The 26,725-nt window shown below is 40.6% G+C and overlaps 1 protein-coding gene and 1 long non-coding RNA gene across 5 annotated transcripts in view; one reads left to right on the forward strand and one right to left on the reverse strand.

Annotated features, from left to right (window-relative positions):
• LOC138757281 (ADP-ribosylation factor-like protein 15) overlaps nucleotides 1–26,725 on the reverse strand; it is a 359,572-nt gene that overhangs the window by 52,334 nt on the left and 280,513 nt on the right. The window lies entirely within an intron of this gene.
• Nucleotides 6,004–26,725, forward strand: part of LOC138757284 (uncharacterized) — a 49,388-nt gene continuing 28,666 nt past the window's right edge. The window contains exons 1-3 of one of the 3 annotated variants that reach the window (XR_011353483.1): nucleotides 6,004–6,089; nucleotides 19,590–19,699; nucleotides 19,797–19,952. This is a non-coding gene — a long non-coding RNA (uncharacterized lncRNA). Of the gene's footprint in view, nucleotides 6,090–17,270; nucleotides 17,342–19,589; nucleotides 19,717–19,796; nucleotides 19,953–26,725 lie in introns of all 3 variants that reach the window. The other 2 variants (XR_011353482.1, XR_011353481.1) reach the window with 2 other exon arrangements.

Genomic DNA, 26,725 nt, shown 5'->3' on the forward strand with positions numbered 1-26,725 from the left:
CTGACAGCAGTGTTCCCTGTAGGTATTCTCGATAATGGGGAGGGTTTTGCCAGAGATGACCTGGGCTGTGTCCACTACCTTTTGGACGGCTTTATGCTCAGGGGTATTGGTGTCCCCATACCAGACTGTAACACAGCCAGTCAGCACACTTCCCACCACACATCTGTAGAAATTTGCCAGGATTTCTAGTGTCATACCAAACCTCCACAAACTCCTTGGGAAATAGAGGCGCTGACGTGCTTTCTTTGTCTATGAATTTCCCCATCAGAATCAACCACACTGTCAATTTGTAACCTCTGCAAACATCTAATTACTGATCCTGTACTTGCTTAATTTGTTCTCGCATCTTATAGACAAAGGTTAACCACTGAGCTTAATGACATTAAGCTTAATGACAGTCACTAAGACGCCAACAACTGACAAGAGTTTGCCACAATTAACCCATTTAAGATCTTTTTGCCACTTCCCCTTATGATCTGTCTGCCAAGTGGGACTTGTTAAAATCCACACAACCTTCTGATGCTGATTTCTTAAGAATTGATACAGACTTTCCTTCATTAATCTGTGTCAATGCAAACACTAACATGTTATCTCCAAGAAATGTTTCAGTAACTTTCCCTATACCAATGTATGCCACGACCTGTATTTACTCTATTTCTTTCTCCATTTAAAAAAAATAGTTCCACCTTGGTCCAGTCCCTTCTTCACTTAATATTCCTGGAGCCAGGCAGTATTGAAAAATGCTGATCAAGAACCCCCGCTCTTTCCTCCCCTTTATTAAAATAATATAATCACATAAAGCAATTTTATGCATATCTGAGATAATATGAACATTTAGTAACTCTGATTGAAAACATTTTCATATTTCCTAAAGGCATAGCAAAGGCTATTCAACTTTCTATACCAGCTCCCAGAGAAATTCTATCCCTTCAAGTTCCCCCCTCCCCACCCCGATTCTCTTACCATTCATCTACACCAGGGACAATTTACAGTGGTAAACTGTCCTTACAACTGTCTTATAGGGAGGGAAAAACTGGAGGATCTGGGGAAGATGGACGAGTTATAAGGAGAATCTGCAAACTCCACACAGCACCACCAAAGGCTGACATCTAACCCAGGTTACTGGAGCTGTGATCTGCAGCACCGGTGTGCCACCTTGCTGGTTCCCATTGATGATCATTTTGGTTGATACTTTTATTACAATGATCTAATCTAAGAAACTAAAATAAATAAGAATTCTACAGTAAAGATCCATTTTGCTTCATGGACATTTTTTTTAGATTTTGACACCCCTTAAAATACATTGAATTTTAAAAATAATAACACACAACAAAAAGTTATGCAGATATAAATGTGTTTAATAGTTTTATATTTCATAACTAATCAAACCTTTCAATAAGAGCAGGAAGATGCAATGCATAATTCTTGATCTGCTGAGCCAGCAAATTCTAACCACAACTAGAAAAGGAAATAAAAGTCGAACTACCTGCCTGCATTCCTTGTCCTCTAAATTACAAAGACATTGTGTTTGAGAAGTAGTATTGGAGCCTCCACAGAAAACTGCTGCAATACAATTGTAAATAGCACACAGTATCTGATAGCTTTACTAATGGCAATTCCATTCGTTCACTAATGACTGAAGTTAGCTGACTGGATTTTTCACCTGGGTAGGCTGAACCAAGCCATGAAAGACCCCAACAATGAAGACGCTGTTTACATCCGGTACCGCACGGATGGCAGTCTCTTCAATCTGAGGCGCCTGCAAGCTCACACCAAGACACAAGAGAAACTTGTCCGTGAACTACTCTTTGCAGATGATGCCGCTTTAGTTGCCCATTCAGAGCCAGCTCTTCAGCGCTTGACGTCCTGCTTTGCGGAAACTGCCAAAATGTTTGGCCTGGAAGTCAGCCTGAAGAAAACTGAGGTCCTCCATCAGCCAGCTCCCCACCATGACTACCAGCCCCCCCACATCTCCATCGGGCACACAAAACTCAAAACGGTCAACCAGTTTACCTATCTCGGCTGCACCATTTCATCAGATGCAAGGATCGACAATGAGATAGACAACAGACTCGCCAAGGCAAATAGCGCCTTTGGAAGACTACACAAAAGAGTCTGGAAAAACAACCAACTGAAAAACCTCACAAAGATAAGCGTATACAGAGCCGTTGTCATACCCACACTCCTGTTCGGCTCCGAATCATGGGTCCTCTACCGGCACCACCTACGGCTCCTAGAACGCTTCCACCAGCGTTGTCTCCGCTCCATCCTCAACATCCATTGGAGCGCTCACACCCCTAACGTCGAGGTACTCGAGATGGCAGAGGTCGACAGCATCGAGTCCACGCTGCTGAAGATCCAGCTGCGCTGGATGGGTCACGTCTCCAGAATGGAGGACCTTCGCCTTCCCAAGATCGTATTATATGGCGAGCTCTCCACTGGCCACCGTGACAGAGGTGCACCAAAGAAAAGGTACAAGGACTGCCTAAAGAAATCTCTTGGTGCCTGCCACATTGACCACCGCCAGTGGGCTGATAACGCCTCAAACCGTGCATCTTGGCGCCTCACAGTTTGGCGGGCAGCAGCCTCCTTTGAAGAAGACCGCAGAGCCCACCTCACTGACAAAAGGCAAAGGAGGAAAAACCCAACACCCAACCCCAACCAACCAATTTTCCCTTGCAACCGCTGCAATCGTGTCTGCCTGTCCCGCATCGGACTGGTCAGCCACAAACGAGCCTGCAGCTGACGTGGACTTTTTACCCCCTCCATAAATCTTCGTCCGCGAAGCCAAGCCAAAGAAGAGGATATACTTGTACAAGTTTACACACTGATGTCTGTGCTGTAGCTATTCATTACAATCTGGAGTATGGCTACTTCTACCATGTCTTCAGTATCATAGCTAGGATGTTGTTGGTTCCCATTGCTTTCGTTATATGCTTTGTATGCATTTAGCCTGCACCAAACACATTGTGATCCCTATTCATAACTTTCCTCAGAATTACAAACTTACTTTATGTCCCTGTTTCTTTCGTTTGACTTTTCTTGCCTTATGAAATTTGTATGAAAATACTCTACATCACATTCCTCATTTAACATCCACCCCCTCGACATCTCTTCTAAAAAGATCTGTTTGGTTCGGCATTATTCTTTTTTTTTAAACCTATGCTTCAAATATCTTGAGGTTCTCTTCTATCTTAAAATTGATATTCAAATCTGTTGTTGTAGGTTAGGAACTCTTGGCACAGAAAATTACTTTCAGGCTCTCAAAGTGCGACTGCACTGCCCAACTGTTGCATATTGACGGTTTGGGAGACAGGGCCCCTTCTGCCCTCATGCTCACTCTCAACAATGGCCACACCTCCTGCCCACTGTTCCAGCAGATCTTCCTAGAGATGCTGCCCGGGGACATCTGGGCAAAGATGAGTGCCGGGTGGTAAAATCTGGGCCACTGATACACCTAACTACATCCTGATGATTCTTTCCGTGTTAGATATTAACCATTGAAAGTGATCAAAGCATTGCATCCCATTACTTAAACTTTCAGATTTCTTTTTCAGGTTCTTTTCTCACAACATAACTCGCATATAATATCATTTAATCAAGGTGAACATCTGTTGAAGTTGAAGCTACCTGTCCACTCCTCACACTAGTTTACCAGGTGGATAACTAATATAAATCAAGGGATAGTTAGAAGTATCTTTTTAAAGCTACATGCTCCTGTTGATTCTTGTTTTTTGGATATGCACTTCTTGTTCACCAAAAAACAAGTTCTTTGGAGAGCATTTCGTATCTTATCATTTCTAATGACTTACAAAGAGTAAATTTGATCCTCTTTAGAGTATCATAATGCTTTTATTAGAATCTCCCCAGTTAATGCTGCTGATCACGAGCCAATCTTGAAGGGTTTTGATAATGAGTTTATTGTCAGATACATTGTAAAATGTACATTTGCACTGGAATTCTTACGTGTTGTGGCCAAGCAGGCACTTTATTAAAAAAATAATATAGACTAAATTAAATTAAACAGAGATAATAAATACAAAAGATAGACAGATAAATGAGCAGTTACCATAGTGCAAGAAAAGAAGTGGCAATTCAATAGTGCAAATAAATTATTTTGTGGGGTCAGAGAAGTTTATCATTCATTGAGTAAGGGGAGATTCAAAAGCCCGATAGTCAGTGGTTAAGAACTGTTCTTGCATCTGAGGATGCAGTTCTTCAGGCTTCTGTACCTTCTTTCTGAAGGCAGCAGCAAGAAGTGGTTGTGACCAGGGTAATGAAGACCTTTTATGATGTTGGCTGCCTTCTTGCTGCAGCGTCTCACATAGATGTCTTCAATGGATGGAAGGTCAGAGTCCATGATGGACATGGCTATCTTTTCTACTTTCTGCAGTCCTCTGTATTCCTGGGCAATTGAATTACCAAACCAAACTCTGATCCAACCACAGTGTATTTTCCACAGTATAACTGTGGAAGTTTGATCAAGCATTTGATGATGTCAAATTTCTTCAGAGAGGAAAGGAGTTCATGTGGTTTTTTTTGCTTTGTAAAACCTTTCTTGCAGCGAGCACATCAAAGTCAAGATTCTTTTTATTGTCATGTAATGAAACATAAGTAATGTTATACAAAATTGCATTTAATCCGCCGTAAGGCACACAAAAATTTGCCAACTGCAGTACTTGTCTGGTGCCCTTAACAGAGAAAGAAAAGCAAAAGTGTCCCTTCAAAGTCACTGAGAGTCTGTGGATTTGCTTCCTGCACTCCTGTAACCTCTGTAGCCACACAGACTTCAGTCCAAACCATCGGCAACCCCAGCTCCAGATCCAAACCTCCAAAATGATCAAGTCTTCAGTACTCAAAGCCCTTTGTGAGATTTCCCGCCCTCAGCACCCTCTCACATTCTGGTTCCAATAACTGGAACCCCTTTGGCCAGTCTCCAGCGAGTCTTCAGCAGTCTGCAACTTGACGAGAGTCCTTTGCCTGCAAGTCACTAGCAGCACACAGCCTGTGTGAGTTCTTGGCCTCGAGTCGCCAACAGTCAATTGCCTGTGCATTCTTCAGCCATTGAGGCCTTCACAGGCCTGTTGCCGAGGTTACTGTCCCATAGTGTCGTCGTCTCGCCTCTCTTTTTATTTGAGAATTATTATCATCTGAGATCTGAGACTCATCTCAGGAAAGATTTGTCCCACTGGGACATAGAAAAGATGGAAGGAAAAGGGAACTGTGGTTGATGGAACAGGTGAAACAGCTAGTCAAGAGTAAGAAGGAAGCATCCATTAGATACAAGAAGCAGGAAACAAGAAGGGATCATGAGAAGTATATGTTAGCCAGGAAGGAGCTTAAGAAAAGACTTAGGGGGCATGAGAAGGATTAAAGAGAACCTCAAGGCGTTCTATGCGTATTTGAAGAACAGAAGGATGTCGAGAATGAAGGTGGGGCCGCTAAAGGCACGTGCCTGGGAGTGGAGGAGTTTGGTTCAGTATTCACAAGAGAAAAGGACCTGGATCAAAGTGAGGTTGGAATAGAACAGGCTTGTGTGCTGAACAATGTTGAGATTAAGGAAGCGGAAGTGTTGGATCTTCTTAAAAACACAGGTATATCGTGTCTGGCCCTGGATAAGTGTCTGGGGCCAGACACAATATATTCAAGGTTGCTGTAGAAATTGGGGGAAGAGATGGTTGGGGCAGTGGCTATGATCTTTGAGACCTCTTTGGCTACAGAGAATGTGCCGAAGGATTGGAGAATGGCAAATTTGGTCTCCTTTTTTAAAAAAGGTAATATGGAGAATCCTGGGAATGAGAGACCAGTGAGTCATACCAGTGTGTAAACTATTGGAGAGGATTCTTAAGGATAGGATCTATGAGCATTTGGAGAGGTATAGTCTACTCAAGGATAGTCATCATGGCTTTGCCTCATGAGCCTAATTGAGTTTTTTGATGAGGTAACAAAGAAAATTGATGAAGGTAGGGCAGTACATGTGGTTTATATGGATTTTAGTAAGGCATTTGACAAGGTCCCCAATGAGAGACTTGTTCAGAACTCAGGAGGCATGGGATCCATGAAACCTTGGCTGTGTGGTCTGCATGCAGGTCAGTGACTAGTGGAGTTCGGCAAGGATCTGTTCTGGGACCCCTGCTCTTTGTGATCTTTATAAATGACCTAGATGAAGAGGTGGAAAGATGGGTCAGTAAATATTGGATGATACAAAGGGTGGAGGGAGTTTTGGATAGTTCTGAAGGTTGTCATATATTACAAAAAGATATAGACAAGATAAAAAGTTGGGCAGAAAAATGGCAGACGAAGTTCAATCAGGTAAATGTAAAGTAATGCATTTTGGAAGGACAAACCAGAAAGCTGAGTACAGGGTTAATAGTTTGTTACTTAAAAGTGTGGATGAACAGAGGGACCTTGGGATCTAAATCCATACATCCCTCAAGGTTGCCACGCAGGTTGATAGGATAGTGAAGGTGAAGGCTGAAACATTAGGGGCATTTAAGAGACTCTTAGACAGGCACATGGATGGAAGAAAAATGAAGGGTTACAGGCCAGGGGAGTGTTTAGTATATATTTTTAAGGAAGATATGGGCCAGCACAACATCGAGGGCCGAAGGCCCTATACTCTGCTGTAGTGTTCTATGTTCTAACCCTCTCACCTCCGTTCCATCAATGCTGACAGGCGAGTGGCTCCTTGGCCTCCCCTTTCTAACATCAGGTCCTTGTTGGGGATATTGAGAACAAGATTGTTGTTTTGGCACCACCTAACCAGATTCTTGATATTCATATTTTATTCTGTCTCATCATTTCCACTTATTTGGCCAACAATGGTGCCATTATCAGCAAATTTATAGATTGCGTTGGACCTGAACTTGGCTGCACAGCCATGAATGTACAGGGGGAATAGAGCAGGGGAGTAAGCATGCAGCCTTAGGATGCCCCTGTATTGATGATCAGTAAGGAGAAGGTGATGATGCCAATCTGTAATAATTGGGTTTGTGGATGAGGAAGTCAGGGATCCAGTTTCAATGTAAAATAGTCCCAGATTTGTTCGTTTGGTCATAATTTTCCTGAAATGATGATATTCAACATTGAGGTGAAGTCAATAAACAACATAATGATGTGGTTCAATTGATCTAATGCAGAGTCACAAATTTTCAATCCCCTGGTGTTGCAGCAGACATGTGGGAAATTCTTCTTCATGTTGGCCTAGTTGAAGTTCCTGGCGATGACCATGAAGGCATCAGGAAACATCGTATGATGTTTATTGATCATGGTGCTTGATCCTCAAGGAAACTAAATTTTGTGTGAGAGTGAGAATTTTTATGCCTGCAGATGTTATTAAACTGGCATTTACATCAGTATACAAAAAAATGGAGCACTGCTATTCTCACAGTCAATGAGCTGAAATCTCTTTATTGACTAAATCAATAAAGCAAAAAAAATGAATATTTTGTCTAGCATCAATTTTCCACTAGGTTAGGAAAGGTATGAGTAAAGGGTTTGAACTTTATGATATGAAAATTGAACAAAGATACTGATTCTCATCTTTAAGCTTTAAGTATTTTAATTTCTAGTTTTACAGCCAGATTTTGTGCACTTATTAGTCAGTATGGATTTGCTGCATTTTGCTGTGGCTCCTGCTAAATGTAAAATCAAGCAATATTCAAATAAATCCAAAAATGATACAGCAAGCCATTTTTAATACATTGTTCCTATAGGTACAAAGTGGTACGGTTGGTGTAGTGGTAAGCACAAAGCCTTTACAGCACCAACGATCAGGACCAGGGTTCGAATCCCGTGCTATACACTCTCCCTGCGTCTGTATGGGTTTTCCCTGGGGTCTCCAGTTTCCTCCCACCGTTCAAAACATACCAGGATGTAGGTTAACTGGGTGTAAATTGGGCGGCATGCCCAATTTAAAAATTTTAAAATTATGCTGCAATTTAATTAAAGTAAAATCATCGGTATCTGGAATTCAAGCAACAAGCAATCCCAAACAAAGGCATTGAATTACCTGATTAAAGTGAATTTTACATAAATAAGGACCACAATATTAATTTTTTTTTCGAATACTTTACATTTTGTGGTCTTTTGCCTTTTTAAACTGTTTATTCTTAATGCAGGTATATTAGATAGGCATTCGAAGAATGTGCGTCAGTCAACCAGAAACTTTTCATATCCAGCATCCGCAATCCTCATATGTGCCAGATGCAGAGGATTTTGCTGTATTTAAATGAACTGACTAAAAAAATTTGCAGTCATTGCAGATGTTCAGAGTTTTAGGAAATCCCATGCAGGAGATGGAATACAATATAAAATACATTATTCATGATTAGTTGGGTTGCAAACAGGATCTCTCATGAAAAAGCTTACAACTTTACATTGAAGCTCATAATATAAATTCCAAAACTGCACTCGCTGGACTAAATTCATGAGACAATTCTTGAACAGTTATTCAGTCATTCCCATATTTCAGTTAGTATGCCAATGGATCACATATGGATATGAGACACTGCAGCAAATATTTGGTTTTGAAAGCATAATTAAAAGTTTCATCAAAACGAATAATAAGTTTCCCACCAGTAAATTTCTTGCCTATTACTGTCTGTATTATGAATTATTAAATATCCTTTTGATAAAGTATTTCAGAATAAATGCTCACTTTACCTATAACAACTTATGACTAAATATGCATTTAAGATCAAAAATGGGAAATTTCACAATAAAAAGCTCTGAAAAATATGTACAAGATCAGATTTTCTTTGAGTTCTTTTTCTTCTCCCTTCAGTTGAAACTTTTTTGTCCAGAAATTGGTGATAATGCAAGATGATGACTATACAGTAATGAGAACAAGATATTTAGGATTCTGATGTACTTGCTATTTAAGATGGGTTTGATTTATTTAACCAATGAAATTCAAGGATTGAAAATAAATCAGAGGAAGAAGAATGAAATTGGGTTAAATGTACAGGTCAGTTATAGAAAGATTAAAAATCATATTTGATATCAACAAAAAAACAAGACAACCTTTCCACAATGTAAAGTTTTCCTTTTATTTTTATGCATGTTTGTGAGATGAAGGCATCATTAGTTAGGTCAAAATTTATTGCCCAAACTGAATGGCCTGCTAAGTTATTTTAGAGTGCAGTTAAAAATCAATCACCTTGATGGGGGACTGGAAAATTTGTAAGCTGCACCAGAAAGTTGAGGATTTAATTCCTCAAAGGACTAGACTGAATGAGATTTGGTTAAAAAAAAATGCAGTTTAGCTTTTAATTCCAAATTTAATGAATTGATGGAACTTAAATTCCCCAGCCAGCTTGATGAAATTCATACTTGCATCTTCAGTTCAATAGTCCAGCCTCCATGTACACCAAGTATCTTAAAGGCTTGGTTATTGTACATTGCAGCATCAAAAATCTCATTGACAAAGCTATGCTAAATATCCACCTTAAGAAAATAATAGGTTGGACAAATTACCACTTTAATGAAAGTTGAGCAGATCATTCAGTAATTTGCATGCATCTTTTAAACATGTTGCTGGATGATGAAATAAGGATAATACATATTAATCATTAATATTTTGGCAGACAAATCTGGGAAAACTAAAATATTGTCTATGTCATTTCCCATTTCCTATATAATATAAAATGTTTCATGCACAAAGGCTTGGTCTTCTTTGCAAAATAATTTCTCCAATGCCCCCGCCTCATTTCTTTCCTGAAAGATACTTAACAATACAAATACTGATAATCTTGCAAGCAACTCTTTAAAACAGCAACTATTTCATTTCATTAAGACAGCAACTATTTCATTTCTTTTACATTCTCTTCCACATCATCTCATGCCCACACTTTGGCAACTCAGATCATCAGGCTATGCTGATGCTTCCCATATAAACAGAAGCTGAAGGAGGGATGAAAGTTCAACAATCATCCGAAGATACAGGTGACTACTTCGAGTCAGTAACTGACCAAGACAACAATAAAGATATCCACCCTCAGAAACCATGGATGAACCAGGATGTTCACTCATTGAAGGACAGGATAGAGATACTGAAGTCAGGAGAACCAGCCCTCGACAAGAGAATCAGACCATCAGAGAAGCAAGAGTCACTAAGTTTGGGTCTCCAGATCATCATGGATATACACAGCTATGATAAAGCATGCATCCTTTCACAAGTACAAAGAAAAGCCAATAAGTTAATCATGAAATAATGGAACAGTACAGCACAGTACATGTCTCCTCTCTTTCCCTGCCTCTTATCCTCCAGATCCCCACCCCCTTCCCTTCCCACTCCATTCAGAGAGCCACCACCTCCCCCAATCATTTATCTTGTACCCTCCCAGCTACATCCACCTATCACCTCTTACCTGTCAGCCTGTGCTTCTTCCCACCACCACCCCCCTGCCCCAAACTCCATTATTCAGGTGCCTGTCCATTTTTTGTTCATTCCTTGATGAAGGGCTCAGGCCCAAAATGTTGGTTACCCTTTACTTCCTATTAATGTTGCATGACCTGCCAAGTTTGTCCAGCACTTTTAAATATTGCATTACAACCCCATTATTTGCAAACTTGCCTGTTTAATTCCAACATTTGGAATCAGTTATTCCTTGTTTCTCCCAGTAATGGCCTGGGCCTGGGTGATGGGGGTCTCTGAGGATAGAGGCTGCTTTTTTAAGACACTGTCTCTTGTAGATGGAATGAAGTCTTGTGGCTGTGAATGTCGCAGGCCAAGTCAACAACCCTCTAGATTTTATTCTTGTCCTGAGAGATGGCTTCTCCGTACCAGAAGGGATGCAACCAGCCAGAATGCTCTCCACTGTACCCCTGTAGAGGGTTTTATAGAGAGTCTTGAATCTCCTCAAACACCTCACCAAGTATAACCACGAGCCCTCTTCATGACTGGATCGCTGACACCCGGGAATTTGAAGTTTTTGACCCTCTCCGCCACTGAACCCTCGATGACTAGTGGGTCATGTTCCCATGATTGCCTCCTGAAGTCCACAATCATCTCCTTGATTTTGCTAACATTGAGCACAAGTTTGTTGGCATGACACCATTCAACAAGCTGATCTCCCTCCTGTACACTTCCTCATTGCCATTTGTGATTCTGCCGACAACTGTGGTGTCATTCAAAAATTTGTAGATAGCATGATGCTGGCTGGATCAGAGGGGAGATTGGATACATTTCTGGTGTTTTCTCTGGAACATCAGAGGCTGAGAGGAAACCTGATAGAATTTTATAAGATTATGAAAGGCACAGATAGTGAGAATAAATGTCACTGTATTTAAACCAGGAGTAGGGGCCAGGAAGGTTAAAGGTTCTTTTTGTTTTACTCAGGGAGTGGGAGGTACCTGGAACAGGCTGCCATGGGTAGTGGTGGAAGCAGATATTAAAGTACTCTTTAAGAGGCTTCCAGGTAGATAAGCCGGGGTTGGGGTGGGGGTGGTGGGATAGAGGGATAAGCATAATTTGCAAGCAGTAAAGTTTAATTTGGCATCTTATTTGGTGCAGACATCATTGGTTAAAGGACCTGTGTCGTTCCATGTTCTATCCAAAAAAATCTGAGGGTGGAAGGTTAAATGGCCATTGTAAATTGTCCTGGTTTGTGGATACTAGAATTTTGGGGGAAGGGAGGATTGGAAAGAGGAAAATAGTTAATGGGAACATGGGTAGAATAAATAAAAAGATGAATGTAGGATTTAGGTGCTTGATGGTCAGTGTAGACCAACAAAGAAGGGTTAGAGCTGAAACAGTAGACTGAGGCGTTTTCACGCTGTTGCTTTTTATGACTCTGTATTTTATTCTGGATTTCCTGAAACTTTCATTCATTCCTGATATTACATTATATCTAATTATATTTTTGAAATTTATATCCTGCTATCCATGTGATTTCTGTGGCTGACTAATTTCTAATTGTTCAGCAATGTCAATCAGCCAGAGGAAGGGTCACATCAGGGGGATATATTGATGAGCCCTCTTCCTAACACAAGTTGGAACATTGAGAAAAACTCTACATGGCCTTGTCTAAGCTGGTCTGAAATATTTTAAGCATTAAATACTTTAAGATGTGATTTGAACCGGGGTAGTGATATTCAGGTGCAAGCCCTAAGGCATTATCAAATATGAGTTGAATTTAAGTATCTGCCAAAAGGTGGATTAATTAACTATGCTATTCCAAAATTAAATCACAAAATTCTGTAGATGCCACTGCTGAAGTAAAAACACAAAATGCTGGAGAAGCTCAGCAGGTTTATGTAGCAAAGGCAAAGTTACATAACCAACGTTTCGGAGTTGAGCCCTTTATCAAAGTATAAGAAAATGCCGGCAAGTGTCCGAACAAAAAATTAGGAGTAGGGAAGGGTGGCAGGAGATGATAGTGGAGAAAGGAGGGAGGGGACAACAGCAATGACGGGTAGGGCTATGTGGCTGAAAGAAGCTTATTCTAAAATATTAGCAGTAGATTATAGCTAAGGATAACTTATTCTTTGGCTTGGCTTCGCGGACAAAGATTTATGGAGGGGTAATGTCCACGTCAGCTGCAGGCTCGTTGGTGGCTGACAAGTCCGATGCGGGACAGGCAGATACGGTTGCAAGGGAAAATTGGTGGGTTGGGGTTGGGTTTTTCCTCCTTTGTCTTTTGTTAGTGAGGTGGGCTCTGCGGTCTTCTTCCAAGGAGGTTGCTGTCCACCGAACTGTGAGGCGCCAAGATGCGCGGTTGGAGGCGAGATCAGCCTACTGGCTGTGGTCAATGGGGCAGGCACCAAGAGCTTTCTTTAGGCAGTCCTTGTACCTCTTCTTTGGTGCACCTCTGTCACGGTGGCCAGTGGAGAGCTCGCCATAGAACACGATCTTGGGAAGGCGAAGGTCCTCCATTCTGGAGACGTGACCTACCCAGCGCAGTTTGATCTTCAGCAAGAATAATTAATTAACTTTGGCAAGTTTCTTGGATTCAAGAATTCAACAAATTTACTGAAAGATTAATTTAAAAAGTTTGCTTAACATACTGTAGACAATATTTCCAGCTTTTACTGTTATCTTTTATTGAAGTACTTAACAATACATTTGATATCTATTAAGAAAACCATCCACTTAGCTGAATGCATACGAGAATTTACAACACATCAATTTCCCATCAGGAAGTTCTCAAAACTCCTCACTTCTAACCAGAACAACATTCTGACCAGTTTTCCTCTGCCAACACCCTCATCCGCCTAACAGAACTTATGACTTTTGATGACTTTCATTTTATTCAAATCAAAGGTGTAGACATGTAGCATGGCTCCCAGCTATGCCCGCCTTGTTGGCTACACGCAACATTTTTGTACGAACCTACCTGGCACCATCTCCAATTCTTCCTCCATTACACTGATGACTGTACTGGGCTGCTTCCTGTCAATTATATCTACTTTGCTACTAACATCTACCCAGGTTCCCCTCTTTCTTCTGAACTATTTCCATTTTCTTCTCTCCTTCAACTCACTTTTCATCCTCTTTCCCAACCACTCCTACCCAGCACCCCCCCCCCCCCCCCGCCATCTACACCTATTTTCCCCTTTGCATTTCCCCTCTCCCTCCTGCCTCCCATTCAGTTCCATCTGGGCTCTCATTATTCCACTAACACCTTTGCATCTCATCAGATTCCAGCATTGTCAGCCTTTGGCCCTAACTATCACACATCCCAGCAAGACTTATTATCTTCCACCTCACCCCTTTATTTTTCTTTCCCTCTGTAGAGTGCGTCGAAAGAGCCAAAGACTTGTTGATCCAAAACCAAGGCTTTTATTAACTAAAAGACTAGAGCATATCACATGTAGGTCGACCAGTCCAGAATGACCTGGTCTGGCTAGGAGAAATCCTTTAAGACCTGCCAGTAGGTGTGGCTACGCTCTCAGCCAATCACAGACATCCTACACTACAATCTATACATATACACATTGGTGATAGAATCTGTACTATCACACCCTCTATCTGTTCTGTCAGTCAACTGTCTTTGTCATTATCCTTCACCTGTCCCTGGTCCACCAATTCCCCACTAGTCCCAGTCCTAACCCTCCCATCCTGATCTCATTACACCATCTCTTTTCCCTCCAGCACTCTGCCTTGATGAAGGATTCCGACAACAATGCTCACTGTCGCGGAGCCGAGGAGTCCAGTAACTGAGACACACAGGCCATACGGAATTTCAGCAACACCTGCGATTTTTCAAGCAACAATGAACAAATTACTACATGGACTCTCCGTTGGGTGTTACCAGATGATGTCATCATCACGGGCCGAAATGACAATGAACACTTACAAAACCTTGAAAAGGTTTTAACCAGACTACAACAGGCTAATATACAATTTCAAAAGCACTTATAATAGACAACGAGGGGGTGTGAATGAATCCAGCAGGAACAGAAGCCATTCGCAGGGCCCCATGCTCAACCAACAAATCGGATTTCGCTCTACCATTCATGGGTGAGAATTTCCTAATAGCTGTGGATGCACACTCCAAATGGCCAGTAGTTTCACAGCTGAAAAACACCAAAGCAGATCCCACGATTGACTGTCTACGAGCTATTTTTGCTACTTTCGGATTGCCTCATGAATTAGTTATGGATAATGGGCCTCAATTTACATCAGAACATTTAAAACAAATTTATGCACGACAACAATATCAGACATATTTTGTTCACACTCTATCATCCAAATACTAATGGGGAGGCAGAACGTTTGTACAAACATTCAAAAAAGCAATGGAAACCATGAAACTTCTAAATGCCTCCTGGACGCACAAAATTGCAGATTTTCTACTGGGATACAGAAACACACCGCATTCTACCAAAAAATGCACCCCAACAGAACTAATGTTTGGCCGCAACCTGTGGACCAGGCTGTCCACAGTTCATCCAGATCTGGGTCTCAGATTGCAAAAAACAGCATCGCCACAAACCTCACCTAAAACATTGAAAGTGAGCAAAAGAGTTCTGGTAAAAGATTATAGACAATATAAAGATCCATGGGTGGTAGGAGTAATCTTACAAAATTTGAGCCCCTGCTCATACTTTGTTCTAGAGGGGGACAGATTGTGGAAATGACACATTGACCAATTACGAGCATTGACTGACACCAAGATCCATGAACTGCCTCATGAACTGGAGGAGGTGGAACTAGACCTGCTGTGGCCTGCCCTGACCATCTCACCCCTCAGACCGAATGGGGGGCGGGAGGTGGCAGAGACAATTATGGAACTGAGCAGTCCAGTGAGGAGTACAATAACTGAGAAACACACCCAAGAGGGCAGAGAAGATGGGCATGATGTCACCCTTCCATATATAACCCTGTGTGTCAGTAGCCATGTTAGTCTAGAAGTAAAGGATGTCTCAGAGTCTTAATTGTGTGAGTGCATACACAACACTCACCATTCTTTTTCTCCCAATGATACTGCTGACCCACCGACTTCCTCCAGCAGATTATGTTTAGTTTCAGATTTTAGTATCTGCAGCTTCTTGAGTGTCTTTAGAAATATACATTTATCTTAGAGATCACAATTAGATAAGGAAATTATTTATGTCTTCTAGGTGTTATAATCCATTTATAGGGACAACTACTGGTGCTCTCACAAGCTATCTCAAAGATTCTTAAAATTTGTGGTGATATACAAATCTTGTTATGTGAAACCACATTGGTCTTTCAGTAGATACATGTATACAATTTACCAGAAACAGGTAGCGTAAAGCCAAATTAAGAGGGAAAATTAACAAAAGATCAATATTCTTGAGGAAACTTTTTTTGTACAATGTTAACTTACTTCAAAATGAAATTATTTGGAAAAACTGGTTATTCTCATTCCTGAATTCCCTAAATAGCTTATGGATAATGAAAATTTGATAGGTTTCAAACGGACTTTTTTGTTCCAGGAAATAAATCAGAGCTTGAACAGTTGTGGAATAAATAATGTGATAGGTTGTCACTGGGGTGGCAACTTAAAGTCATCACATTCAAATTTGCATAAAAATACAACATACAAGCTGTCTTTGAGAATTACAATTTTCTTTCCTGTTTTAGTGAGATATCATATGTTTGGGTTAACAATAAACAGAATGAGTGGAAGGATACACAGAATGTTAAGGGAGATGATAAGAGGTACCTTGGATCAAAGACAAGTGACAAAGTTGGCACACAAAACCAGCTTCTCTGCAGTGAATGTTCTATGCGATTGGTCGAGTTCTGCACTGCTGCCATGATGGGTTCACCTTAGTGATTCAACAGTTAGTAGTTCAGAGGCAAGTATTATGGTGATTGCTTCTCAAAAAATGACCCAATCATATCTCTTCCTAAATTGGAGTACTTAAGAAAAGTAACGTACAAGACAATTTTCTTTGCAGCCTTAAATCATGATTATTGGGCTGAAAAATAGCATTCAGATGTCCAAGTCAATCAGGCAAGTTCAGTGCAGCACAGCCCTCTTAAAAAAAAATCCATTTGATAAGTTACATACCACACACTTCTAAATTTGTTATATATGACAATGTTTCCATACATATTTCATAAGTCAATCCAAATACCTTTTCCATGTATTGCTTTTAGTTAACGATATACTTGTTTTTTGCACAGGAATCACATTAGAGATCTCATTAACTGACAAGGCAGCCCATTTTTTTGGCATTAATAATTAGTGAGTCACACAAAAGCTATTTTGCTTACAAAATTTATGATAGAATCTCATCCCAAAAGCAAATGTATGCCAATTGTCTCCATGTTGGGATACACAATAACTCACAAAATATTCAAAATCCTCAGTATTCATGACAGCCTACTGGGTCAATGACATTATCCTGCAAAGGTTGATTGGAAAAGGCTGTTGTAGAAAAAGGGTCAGTTGGCAAGTGGAAGGATTTTAAAAGAGAGTCAGGGAGAGTACAGGACCAGTACATTAGAGTGAAGTACAAAACTGGCAGGAGTAAGGTTGATGAGGAATACTGAGGCTCTGGCCAGGAAAAAGGAGACAGTTGGGATCAAGTAAATAGCTAGAGGAGTAAAAGGAACATAGAAGTTCACTTAAAGTGAGAATTTAGGAGGTGAAAAAAAAGAGGATACAAGACAGTTTTGGCAGATAAGGTAAAGGAGAACGCTGAGAGATTCGATAGGTACGTTAAAAGCAAAAAGGTTAACTCGGGAGAAAATAGGTCACTTTTCAAGATCAATGTGATTGTTCACGAATGGAGAACAGAAAATCAGCCAAGTCTTAAATGAATATTTCTTGTTTGTATTTACTGTGGAGGTCACTGAAGCTGGAGAATCCACGAAAAGAACCGTGTTGTTTTGAAGCATATCTGAATTACAAGAGAAGAGGTGAGATTGCTGGTACCTTGGCAAAGATGTTTCTATACTGTATTAGCTATGGGTGACATTATGTTTGATTGGACGGAGATTAATGATTTGCCTTTGTTTAAAGAAGAGATGTGAGGACAAGTGAGGGAACTACAGGCCGATAAACCTAATATCAGTGGTGGTTAATTTATTGGAAGGGTTACTGAGATAAAGTATTTGCCTGTATTTGGAAAGGCAAGGACCCATTAGGGATAGTCAGCACAGCTTTGTGTCTCATAAACTTGAATTTTTTTTGACTTGGTGACCAAGAGGACTGATGAGGATAAGGCAGTAGACATTGTCTACATAGATTTTAGCAAGACATTTGATTAGGTCTCACATGACAGGCTAGTCCAGAAAATTAGATCACAGGGGATTCAAGATTAAATAGACAAGATAATTCAAAGTTGGCTTGATAGAAGGAGAAAATGGTGGTTGAAGTTTACTTTTCAAATGTTTTTATTTTAATTTAATTGATACAGCATGGTAGAAAGTCCCTCTGGCTCATGAAAAACTGATGCCCAATTACAAGCAATTAACCTACTAACCTCATACATTTTTGGAAATTATGACTATAGCCAGTGGTATGCTGTGGGAATCTGGATTTTGATTCAGATGACAATGCAGTTGGCTTGGCAAGTTTGAGAACAATGCCAAAATTGGTGGTGTAATTAACGTGAAGGTTATCTAAGAAAATAACAAGATCGACGTGAACTAGGAACATGGGTCAAGGAATGGCAGATGGAATTTAACTTGGAAAGTGCAAGGTATTGTATTTGGTCAATTAAACCAAATCAAAACCTGCTCTGGCACAGCTTTGGAGGATGTTGTAGAAGAGAGAGAGCACAGGTATATAGTTCTCTGAAAGTGGCAATACGTGAAGACACCTCCTCCCTCACCATCATTTGGGGCCTCAAACAGTCCTTCCAAGTGAAGCCACACTTCACATGAATCTGCAGGGGTTATTTACTGCATCCAGAGCTCCCATTGTGGTCTACTCAGAGACTGGGCACAGACTGGGAGATCACTCTGCTGAGCACCTTTGTTCTGTCCACTGCAACAGTGGGGACCTGAGAGTGGCAACCCATGTCAATTACCTGCCCCAATCCCATCTTTGTACATGGTCTCATGAACTGCCACCCACAAATTGGAAGAACTACAAACATCTTATATTCCGTCTGGGAACCCTCTAACCAGATGGCGCTAACATGGACTTCTCCAGCTTCTGTTAGCCCCTCCTCCCATCTCTTTCTTTCTCTATCCCTTTGATTTTATTTTACTTGTTTCATATTTATTGTCAGAGAACATACATGACATCACAGATTCTTTTTCCTGCGTCAGAGGCAGAATTACCTCTTATTAGTAGTCCAAAATTGTACACCACATACACATGTAAATTAATAAAGAACAGTAAACAGATAACAACTGTAAACAAACTGACTGTGCAATACAGAGAGAATAAAAAAATAAAGTGAACACGTAAGAGTCCTTAAATAGGCTCTTAATTGAGTTTGTTGTTGAAGAGTATGATGGTGGAGGGGTTGCAGTTGTTCCAGTACCCGGTAGCTTGGGTCTTGTGGCACCTATACCTCTTTCATGATGGTATCAGTGATAAAAAGAGCGTGTGCCTAGTGGTGTGGATCCTTCATGATTGCTGCGCTCTCCGATAGCAATGTTCCCTATAGATGTTCTCGATAGTGGGGTGGGTTTTACCTGTGATGACTTGGGCTGTGTCCATTACCTTTTGGAGGGCTATACACTCAGGAGCATTGGTGTCCCCATACCAGACTGTAATTCAGCTGGTCATCACACTTTCCACTACACATCTGTAGAAATTTGCAAGGGTTTATGGTGTCATAACAAACCTCTTCTCTCTCTCTCTCTCTCTCTCCTCCTTTCCCTTCATCTCCTTTCCTCCAGCTCTGCATTTACTGAGTCACACCCCTCCCCTGATCAATTCTTACTTTTCTTCTGCTTTCCTATCCATCTCCAATTATTGCATTTTTCCTGTTGGTCTGTGTTCCTCCCCCTCTCGTTACTTCCCTTCTCCCTAGCCTTTTTATTCAGACACCTGTCTGCTTTTTGCTCATACCTCTACGAAGGGCTCAGGCCTGAAACGTTGGTTATGTATCTTTACCTCCTGTGGAAGCCATGAGACCCACCAAGTTCCTCCAGCATTGTTGTGCTTTTACTAAAATCACAGACATACAGACTTTCCTCTTTCATGCAGGAAGTCGGGTCTGTAAAGGCAAAGAAAAACAAAAATTGCAGATTTTGGAACTTGAGTGATCAAAGAGAAGCTGGAGACAGTGGATTGGGCGGTATCCATGGGTAGAAATGGTCAGTCAACATTTCAGGTCAGGAATTTTTATCCTTTGCCTCAAAAACATTAAGTGACTATTTCAATTTATGAATTCTGTCTATTTTTTATTTGCAGTGAAGGCTTTTGACAGACTTGCCTTCATCAGCAAGGGCAGTGAATATAAGAGTTGTGACATTGTGAGACCATGTATGGAGTTCTGTGCACAGTCTGGTTGTCTGGCTAAAGGAAGGATATCACTAATCTAGGAAGGATTCAGAAAAGATTTACAAGGTATGGCCAGGACTGGAGGCCTTGAATTACCAGGAGCTACTAAATAGTCTGAGACTTTTTCTCCTGAAGAATAGGAGGCTGAGGAGTGTCATAAAAGTATCTAAAATTATAATTATGCTCTCAAAAAGGCAAGTGGTCATTTTCAACACCCCCCCCCACCACAAGGTAGGGGAGTCTAAAATCAGAAGGCATAAATACAAGATGAAAGTGGAAAGTTTTAAAGGTGACCTGATGGGCACTTTTTCCTCAGGTGATGGTTGGTATATGGAACAAGCTGCCAGAAGAAATGAGAAAATCAGGAAAAATTACAATGTTTAGAACATTTAGACATTTAAATGGATAGGGAAGTCTTAAAGCGATATGGGCTAAACAAAGGCAAATGGTACAAATTCAGGTTGCAACTTAGGTCAGTGTGGTTGAGTTATGTGAAGGGCCTGTTTTAGTACTGCTTAAAATCAATGTCTTCATAAACCTTTCTATTGGTGTTGCCTGAAATGCAAGGATTTGCACTATTTTTCTTCAACTGCACTTCATGATTCCCAGCATCTGCAGTATTTTGCCTTTCTCTGAAATTCATAGTTAAGGAGCAATTTATGTCACTGTTAACTATTGGTGTTCTTGGGACTGATGTCACAAATAATTTTGATCATAGCATTCTTAATTTCCGAGTACATCTCTGATCATTGAAAGCAAATTACTGAATATTGGGAAGGGAATTGGGGACCTGATTGAATTTTCAATCCAAAGGACTCGGTAACTGCATATGAAATCAATTTAAAAAATTTAACCCCAGCAGAGCTAACTAATTCATTTCAAATTTCCAAAGCTGCAACTAGAAAATCCACCTTAAAAAGTAATTTTATGGAATCCAAAGTCTAGTTTATTTCCTGTGTGAACAACAATATTGATACTGAGAAAATAACACATATCAGAATTCAAGATAATTTGTGAGCAGAAACTATCCCTTCAAACAATAAATATTTTTGTTATAGAGTCACAATTGTATAGCCCAGAAACAAGCCAATTTGCCCCACTCATCAATGCCAACTGTGAATCTCAGTTATGCCAATTACATTTGCCCACCAAAGGCCCATATTGCTTTATTCCTCTCCAAGTACCTGAAAAAATACCTTTGAAAAGTTGTAATTTTACATGTCTCTACCATTTTCTTTGACAGCTTGTTCCATATAACCACCACTCTATGTTTAAAAAAACAGGTCCTCTGATATCTTAAATTTCTCCTCTTTCACCTTAAACCTATGCCATCTTTTTAAACTCCTCTACCTTCCTATAACCATATACAGCACAGAACAGGCCATTTTGGCCCTACTAGTCCATGCCAGAACAAATCCCCACCCTCCTAGTCCCACTGACCAGCACCTGGTCCATACCCCTCCAATCCTCTCCCCTCCATGTAATTATCCCAGTTTTTCCTTAAATGTAAATAATGTCCTTGCTTCAACCACGTCTGCCAGAAGCTTATTCCACATCCCAACCACCCTTTGCGTGAAGAAATTTCCCCTCAAGTTTCCCTTATAATTTTCCCCCTGCAATCTCAAACCATGGCCTCTGGTTTGAATATCCCCCACTCTTAATTGAAAAAGCCTATCCATGTTGACTTTCTCTGCCCTTTTAAAAATCTTGAACACCTCCATCAAATCCCCCCTCAATCTTTTATGCTCCAGAGAAAAAAGGCCTAGGTTGCTCAACCTTTCTCTGTAACTCAAACCCTGACATCCTGTCAACATTCTCGTGAACCTTCTCTGCACTCTCTCTATTTTGTTTATATCTTTCCTATAATTCAGTGACCAAAACTGCACACAGTATTCCAAACTTGGCTTCACCAATACTTTGTACAATTTCATCATAGCATCCCAAATCTTGAATTCAATACTCTGATTTATGAAGGCCAACATTCCAAATGCCTTCTTCACCACTCTATCTACCCGAGTATCAACGTTGAGGGTACTATTTACCATAACTCCTAAATCCCTTTGTTGCTCTGCACTCCTCAATTGCCTACCATTCAATGTATATGACCTATTTAGATTTGCCTTTCCAAAATGCAACACTTCACACTTATCCGTATTATATTCCATCAGCCATTTCTCAGCCCACTCCTCTATCTCTTTTTCAGCTACGGTAATCTTCCTCACTGTCCACAATACCACCAATCTTTGTATCATCTGCAAACTTACTTATCCAATTTACCACCCCTTCTTCCAGATCGTTAATATATATAACAAACAACAGTGGACCCAGGACTGATCCCTGAGGAACTCCACTAGTCACCGGCCTCCAATTTGACAAACAATTTTCTACCAGTACTCTCTGATACCTCCCATCCAACCATTGCTGAATCCATTTCACTACCTCCTAAAAAATTCAATCTACCCTGACAATGCTTCAAGCTGCCAAAAGATCATCTTCTCAGCTTCCTAGTGAGAATAAATTTAGCCTCTCCCACCTCTCTTTACAAGTAAAGCCCTCCGAACCAACATCCTGCTCAATCTATTCTGCCCTCTTTCCAATACCATCACATAAGAGCATACCATATCAGAGCAGAAACAGGCTATTCAGCTCATCGAATCTGCCATGCCATTCAATTATGAGCTGATCCATTTCCCCACAGTCCCACTGCTCAGCCTTCTCCCCACAACCTTTGATGCCCTGGCTAATCAAGAACCTATCATTCCCTGCCTTAAATACGCTCAATGACTTGGTCTCCGCAACCGTATGTGGTAACAAATGTCTTCGTATTGTATGGCAATTAGAACTGGAAATTAAATCCCGTGTTGATTTAGATTCAGTGTCATACAGCATGGAAACAGGTCTTTCTGTCCAAGTGGTTCATGCTAACCATGTTGTCTCCCTGAGCATGTCCAATTTGCCTGCATTTGGCCCATGTTCTTCTTAACCTTTCCTATCCATGCATCCATCTAAATTACTTATTTTAAAACATGTTTTTATCTGAATTAGAATTCTTTCTTGGTTCTTTCTGATCTTACTTGAATTTATTTTGGAACAGATTAGCACAATCTGTATCCCGTCTTGATTTAGATTATTTTGCTTATACAAAATTTGATTTATGCTTGGAGATTAACAATTGTTTGAATGCCTGTATTTACTTAAAATAAAGCCAATTTTAATTTGAGACTGGTTTTCAAGTATCACTAATCATCTGATACAGAACCAGGGTCAGCAACAACCACCTGCCAATTCATAAAATGCAAGTGGTTTTTGAGTTGCATACTCCCTGAAATTTTCTCCATTTTGCTAGAACTGTTCTATATACCTTTGAGACAGTGTTAGAAACGTTATTAATGATGATGAATTTTAATGCACAAGATACTTTATTCAACAATTTCCTACTGATAATTGCAATTTTGACAGCTCAAGTATCTAGAACACTATTGTCATGCAAATTCTGAGACCAACTATTTTCCACAAAGCACACAAAGAACCTTACTTACTATTAATATTTCTGGCTCATTATCAAAATAATTTGCTGCTTATTCTCCCATAATAAACAGAAACTGGTGGAAGCCAAAAATATTTATTAAGTGATGAACTTTTGAATGGAAGATAAACACCCAGTACTCATTTAACATTACATCCATTTAGATCAAAACTATATGTGGTAAAGTATAGTCTGTATTCGGAAGCATACTGTCTAGTTTGTAAAAGTAGAGTGATTTTCAAGAAAATTAATAATTTGAAACTTTTCAAAAGAAACTTGGTTCATTTGATGTTTCCACATTTCTGAAGCTGTTTAAATTGGTTAATGCATTTCTTCATAAATCTATTCCAACAAATAAACTGGAACTGGTATTCACCAATATATTCCTACTATATCCCAATTAAAGGTAGCAAGCAAAAAGCAGATTCTTTATATTAGGTATCCTTCGTGCTTTTTTTAAATGCAGAAATAATAACTCACACAAAGAAGTAACCTTCAACTTTGCAGCATAATATATTGACATTTAGTTTTCTCAACTCAAACTGCAAGATTCAAGAAATGAAATGAATATCTTGTTGATAAATTGGTATAAAGATTTTAGACTTTTTAATGGAACAGCCAGGAGAATAATGAGGAAACTTGTATCAAGAAACTTGTACTGTTTCAAAAGCTTCAATGCTAGTGCTTCAGTGGTGTTTGAAAGAGGAAAGAATATAAAAATGTGTGAAGACAGAAGTGATTACATGGCATAAGACATAAGAGTATTACTGACAATAATATGACTGAGAAAGTTTTTATAATTGTGAGACAGTTTTACAGCTAAATGTGTACTCTCTGATGTACAGCAGGATGTAATTGCAAATACAACCATACAAATGCACACAAGCTCCCAAAACAATCTGGCCAGATTATCAAATCTTAATTATGTCAGTTGCAAAATCAATTTTGGATAAGAAACCAAAAAAGTCTATTTAAAAAAAAACTATCTGTAACATTAGACTTGTGTTAAGGTTTGTGGCATTTTTTTGACATTTTAACAATTGGCCAGCTGTTGCAGGGGCAGGCCCACATCCTGCAATCTGCTCGGCCCCTACTTACAACTTCTGAAAGCATGGGTGTATCAAAGTGGACTCAAAAATCCCAGATATTACTAGCAAAAGCTGAGAGGCACAAGGGGCTCAAACTGTACTGAACAAGTGGCAACTTCAAAATACCTAAGAGCATCAATGGCTGGTAAAATCTCACAACAAAAACTGTCAAAACGTAGTATCATATTTATCATTTTGGAGATACCCTGGATTAACTGCCATTTAACTGGGTAACTACCAAGGAATTAATTTGGGAAAATAAAAAAAAACTTATGTAAGAAAGCATGAAAAGAGTAAAAGCAAAGGTTGATTTACATATCAGCATCCCATATGCTGTATTCACAATAATAATCAGTTGTTTCATCTTTATTATCAGTCAGGACAAAAATTAGATATGCCAGAAAGGGCCAAGTTTACTCTCTTCTTTCTTGCTCTCGTTATTTTCTGTGTTTTCCTCTTGCTGTTGTGTTGTGGCTGTCAATCTCAGCTGTGGAGATCGACTCCTCAGCTGGTCTCCCCTCCCGTCAGTGTTATTTTTGTCTTGCGCATGCGCGAGGAGTCGTTCATGCACGGTTGCACACTTTTGCTTGGGCTCCGTGAGCCATTTTAGTAGTCCCGAGTTCGGGACTTCAACTGACCTTAGGGAGCGGGCTTCTCTCTCCGCGGCGGGCCTCCTTGGACAGGTAAGGCCTTCACCTTCTTCTTCCGACGTCCTTTCTTCTTCTCTTCTTCCCGTTGCTTTTGACTTTTCTTTTTTCGCTGCCATTTTCTCCACACCTTTATTTTCACATTATTTTGGTTTTTGTGTTTGTGCCTTCGTTTTTTCACTGTCTTTATTTTACTTTTCTGGAGAGGGCTGGAGTTCCCCGACCGGCCACTACTCCATCACGTGACTCCGAAAGGGCCAAGTTTGTCAGTAAATAATTCAGACCCCAGCAGTGAAGTTTTAATGATTGTAATTGGTTGAACTCATTTTATAACTTCAGTTAAATTCTACCCGAGAACCAGCAAAAACTGAGATATTGGAAATTACCTGGATTCTGTGGTAACCAAGGTAATTCTGACATTTGGGGGATGAACCAGGAAGGATTGGGATGTACATACATGTATCAAGGATATTCCCTTTTTTAAATTCAGGGGTTATGATATCATAGACAGAGAAGGAACCAATTTTGCTCCACTCGGTTATTCTGTGCTTTTACGACCCGTATGGGGTAAGGTCAAGTTAGATTTGTAAATCATGAGGAAAAGTTGCTCATACAATGTCAACTCATGCAGTTTGGTATGCAGAGTTTTGCCGCCAGCCTTCCAGACCTCTGGGGGGATTCCATCCATACCTGCTGCTTTGCCACTTTTCAGTTGTTCAATTGCCTTATATGTCTCTTCCCGGGTAAGGACCTCATAAAGCTCTAGACTCAAGGGCTGTTGAGGGAGCTGGAGCAGGGCAGATTCTTGGACTGAGCAGTTGGCACTGAAAAGAGATTGGAAGTGTTCTGACCATCGATTGAGGATGGAGAGCTTGTCGCTGAGGAGGACTTCATCGTCTGAGCTGCGGAGAGGGCTTTGGACTTGGGGTGAGGGGCCATACACAGCCTTTAGTGTCTCATAGAAACCCCTGAAGTCGCCAATGTCGGCGCTAAGCTGGGTTCGTTTGGCAAGGCTAGTCTACCACTCATTTTGGATCTCCCGGAGTTTGCGCTGAAGATGGCTGCATGCGAGATGGAAGGCTCCTTTTTTCTCTGGCCATTCTGCGCTGGGCATGACCCTGGTGTGGAGCACATCTCGTTTGTCTCTTCCTCGCACCATCCTCAACATTCATCACCAACATCGAAGTACTCGAGCTGGCAGAGTCCGCAAGCATCGAATCCACGCTGCTGAAGACCCAACTGTGCTGGGTGGGTCACGTCTCCAGAATGGAGGACAATCGCTTTCCCAAGATCGTGTTATATGGCGAGCTCTCCACTGGCCACCAAGACAGAGGTGCACCAAAGAAGAGGTACAAGGACTGCTTAAAGAAATCTCTTGGTGCCTGCCACAATGACCACCACCAGTTGGCTGATCTCGCCTCTAACCGTGCATCTTGGCGCCTCACAGTTCGGCGGGCAGCAACCTCCTTTGAAGAAGACCGCAGAGCCCACCTCACTGACAAAAGACAAAGGAGGAAAAACCCAACACCCAACGCCAACCAACCAATTTTCCCTTGCAACCGCTGCAACTGTGCCTGC

This window comes from Narcine bancroftii, chromosome 3 (genome assembly GCF_036971445.1).
Source record: "Narcine bancroftii isolate sNarBan1 chromosome 3, sNarBan1.hap1, whole genome shotgun sequence".
NCBI lineage: Eukaryota > Metazoa > Chordata > Chondrichthyes > Torpediniformes > Narcinidae > Narcine > Narcine bancroftii.